Here is a 4,866-nt window from a genome sequence, read left to right as displayed (position 1 = left end):
CTTCTATATTTGCAAGGAAGCCTCACAAATAGGAGAATTAATTCGGTTCCGTTTATGCTCGCCCATATGATTTTAACTCTAAATAAGGCGGGACCGATTTCTTTTGGTGGACTGATTACGTCTATTGCTCGGGCACTCAACCTAAACAATGAGATGGCTACCCTAAACCCCTTACCTCCTCGCACAATTAACTTAAAATTTCTGAGAGACATGAAATTGTGTCGTTCAAGGAGAGAAGGAGGTTATACACTTATGATTCATGGTGTGGCCATCCCATCTATTATTCTACCTTGCACTAGACGTACCGATATACGTGATGAGAGGAATTAGACCTACGATTTAGTTGCTCCACCTGTTTTAGGTCCTCTTCCTCCTAACATTCCTGATGACGCGGGACATGCCACCGATGATGAATATGATCGGAGAGAGAGATCTCCCATACCACATGTGTCTCCCCATCATCCTTCACAACCACACACCACACCATCTTCTTCTTCTGCAGGTACCACCCCTGGCTTCTATATTACAGAGGAGATGTGGCGAGACCACATGGTTAGAGAGAAGAGGCGAGATGACATACTCTCTACCATCCAGCAACAAATGACGGATAATATGAACTTCATGCAAGAATCGCAGCGGAGGACAGACAGGTCCTACGACATTGTTCTACAGTCCCTGCAAACGATCACAGATACACATGCCCGTCAACAACACTACCACCAGCAACACATTGCTCTCGTAGAAAACACTCAGGGAACCATTTTAGGTCACCTTCGATACGTGAGGACCGCTCAAGATGCCCTGCAGGCGAGGATGGATCGCAGAGACCGTCGTCGTACCCGATCACGTCGTCCACCTCAGGATGGCGAGGGCACTAGTGGTCAGCAATAGGTTGCCAGGTAACTCTTCCTTATCTTATTTCGAAACATTGAGGACAATGTTCGATTTAAGTATGGGAGGAGACTCTATCGTCTTTTCTTTATTGCTTTTATCGTTTATCGCTTTTTCTTTACTGTTTTTAGATAGTTTATTTATTGTTATTTCCTTTTAGTTGTCTATTTTGCTTTTTAGTATAATGCATGAGTCTGACGAGTCACCAAATATAGTAGATCCTTAGTACAATCCTACCTCCCCATACCTTTAGCCCCACCAAATTTTTTTTGCAAAAGAAAATAGTGTTATTTCGAAATTTTTAAGGTTTTAAGGACATGTTTTGAGTAAGGATGCGGTGACTTGGGAGAACTTTGCGAAACATCAGTATCTGTTTTAGCACCATAAACTTCATAAATATAGGAATCATTCCCGAAACCCCATATACCATGGCCTTAATCATCATTTTCATATAAGTCCTTAGTACTTTATCTCAGCAGTCAGCTCCGGCCTACGCATCCTCTACGTAGGGGACCGATGCAAATAAGTGAATGATCCAGAAAAGCAAAAAATAAAATAAAGCAAAAAGGCAACTCCGGTATAGGTGACCCTCACAAAGTCATTTAAACCAAAGAATTGTAAAAAATTGCTACAAAAAGAAAAAGAAAAGCAGTACCCACTGCTAGTTGGTTCAGAGGTATCTGGCACTGAACTCGGTAGGGCGGATTACGATCCGATCCCCCACAACTACAGTTGGGTCCAATAAAAGGGTTTACACATGTTTATGTGCCAGAAACCCCATGCTCTGATCATAGTCACTAACAGGCCACTCTACTATGAAGCATGTACGGATAATAGGCTTAATGTGATTGCGCCTGAATGAAAAGGACACAAAAAGAGATGAAGAGGCAGGCCTAGGTATTGTGGGATAATATGGGTTGGTTAATATAGGAATGAAGTTTATGTCCGTATTCGCGGATTAGTGTCATCATGATACCCTTAGTTCACTCAGTTAGTACCTATCACTGCATCCCGACTTGAACTTAGAATTTCTACCTGAAGCACTCGTTTACACCGGTTTTTCTTTCATGAGCTTTATAATGTTTTGCTTGAGGACAAGCAAAGGTTTAAGTGTGGGAGAGTTTGATCACACTAAAATTTACGTATTTTCGATTCCGATTTCACATGCATTCTAGTCGTTTTATTGTCATTTTGTTGTGTTATTACTGTGTTTTCCTTTGTTTTGAGGTTTTTACTTTAATCGGAGCCCCGATCGAGAAAAGGAGTGAAAAAGAGCTAAAAAACCCTAAAATTCAGCATTTTGTGCTTATGGCCTACCCCATGGCGGGCGCCACAGACCAAGCCATGACGTGTCCAAGTCCAACTTCCTCAACTCCCACGTTTACCCACTACATCCACTAAGGCGCCCCACTTTTTGCTTGTGGCGGGCGCCATAGCCTTGTGGCGGGCGCCACAAGAAGGAAACGGTTTCCTCTATTTTCAAGTTGAAGGGCATCCAAGTCAATTCCACTTTTTTTATTTGCTTATAAATAGAAACGCGAATTCAGTTTTACAATCATCCAAACTTAGAGCCGACGAAGATCCAAACTTAGAGCAGAGGCAAACTCAGAAGCAACTTTGTTTCACTTAGGCATATATTCAGTATTTTATAGTGGTAATCGCTTTGCATTTGAGTGTTACCACAATTGTGTCATCAAGTCTGTGATAGAGTCTGTAATCGAGTTTGGAGCACTTTGGAAGGAAGTTAATCCTGCCGCCATTTTCTTTTCTACATTGCAATTTACTCAGCCCTCCGATTGGAGCAGGTTTTTATTACTCGCCTTTACTTTATTTATTTCCTGCACTCGCTTTTACTTTATTTATTTCCTCGCACTCGCTTTTATTTTATTTATTTCCTCGCACTCGCTTTAAATTATTTATTTCCCGCACTCGCCTTTACTTTATTTATTTCCCCACACTCGCTTTTACTTTATTTATTTCCTCGCACTCGCTTTACTTTATTTATTTCCTCGCACTCACTTTAAATTATTTACTTTCCGCACTTGTACTACTTTTATTTACTTTCCGCACTCGCACTACTTTTATTTATTTTAATGCACTTTTACTTTACCATGTCTAGCTAAATTTATAAGGCTAGAATGTAAGGATCGTAATTAAACCAGTAATCCGTACAATTGTTCGTAGAAACACTTAAAGGGCTATTTTAACGTTCAACTTAAGTTTTCCCGCACTTCAATTCCGTTGGGTAAGATCGAAAGCCGTCCAACGTCTTTATAAACTTAATTGTTTTTAACTATTTCAAAAACAGCGAAAGCGCTTTGTTTAGTTCATTAGGAGTTTTTAACATTAAGAAGAAAAGAGATTTTAAAACTATTTTCGGACGCGTTTATAAGTTTAGAGTCTGGTTCGTAAGAACCTCTTTTGGTTAAGAAGTCCAGGTTATAATACTTTTCAACTTAGTCAAGATACTATATTTCTTAAAAATAGGTTTACTACTCTAACGCAATGCGCGCCTTTTTATAAGTGACAATAAGAGGGTTTGATTAGGGAGTACAACTCGGTTTTGAATACGCGAAAGCGACAGTTCCTGTTAAGTTAGTTCTTTTCAAAGTAGGAAACATGCACACTACGAAAAACACCTATTTTGACTGCCTTTGATAAACAGCATAACAACAGATAACGATAGCTTGACACTTGGTCTTTGTGGATTCGACAATCTTTTATATTACTCTGACGCGTTCGTATACTTGCGAAAAGCACGCATCAGAGTACCTTGCGTCTGACCTTGGAACTTCTAGACAACTGTCTAGCAGTAATCAAGGAACAGTCTCTTGAGATCTCCATGAGCAGTGTACTCACTGTTTGGATTAGACATCATTTATGAGCTGTAATCACTTTCCCTCTAACGTGCATACTTGGTTTTTGTGCTAAACTCTGTTTTGTGTGTCGTTTTGCATGCACCCTAATTTGGGTATTTAAACACTTCTCCTCACACATTGCACACTTTTCACTCTCACAAACACTCTTAACCGTCTGCAAGTTCTTCTCTCCCTCAAGGCATTCCTGCAGCATTTCAAGTTCTTCAACCTTCAACTCAGCTCATCAACAACATTCATGGATTCCCAACAACAATCAATGTATAACTTCTCTCAACAGATGGATTCCAACGAACAAGCTCCAATTTTAAGCAACCAAAACCCAGCAGTTACCGGTGTCGTCTCAACCCCCATCTACAAAGAGCCTCACATTCTTGATCGTGAGGCACATATCAACCTTGCAACACCGTTTGAGAAACTGGAAGTTCTGTGTGAATCACTGTTGGATTTTGAAAACATGCGAAGAAATGGTATTGACCTCACTAAAGAACTGAAGAATCAAGGTTGGGCAAACTACTTCCAACGTCTGTATGGTCCAGTGTACACAAACCTAGTGAAGGAATTATGGAGATTCGCTGACGCTGACGATCACTACATCGTCTCCTATGTTCTGGGAGTTAAGATGGTGATCACTGAGAAGTCCATTGCTTCTCTTCTGGGCATGGAGAAAGATGGAGGAAGAAGGATTTACAACATTAATCCTAGGGAAAAATATCTGTCCCATGAGATTAATCCAACTATCTTGAAACAGAACACTGAAGGCAATCACTCCAAGAACAAGGAACTACATCAGAACCTCCGGGTTTGGCTGAAGATCATCTTGGGCACCATCCATCATCGCCCAACTTCAAACTCTTCAGACTACATCAACACAGACCAGAAGTGCATTCTGTACTGCATCCACAAGGGTCTGAAGCTCTGCCTTCCTGCACTTCTCTTCAAGTACCTCAGAGACTCTGTGCGAGATACCAGAAATAACATGAAGCCCAGAAACTACATTCCCCTGGGCAAACTCATCTCTGACGTTCTTATTGAAAGCGGTCTCGTAGATCATTTGATTACCTTCAGACTCATGGACGACGTAATGATCGACACTAGA

This window comes from Lathyrus oleraceus, chromosome 5, assembly GCF_024323335.1.
Source record: "Lathyrus oleraceus cultivar Zhongwan6 chromosome 5, CAAS_Psat_ZW6_1.0, whole genome shotgun sequence".
NCBI classification, from domain to species: Eukaryota; Viridiplantae; Streptophyta; class Magnoliopsida; order Fabales; family Fabaceae; genus Lathyrus; species Lathyrus oleraceus.
Note: the sequence above shows the minus strand (reverse complement) of the source record.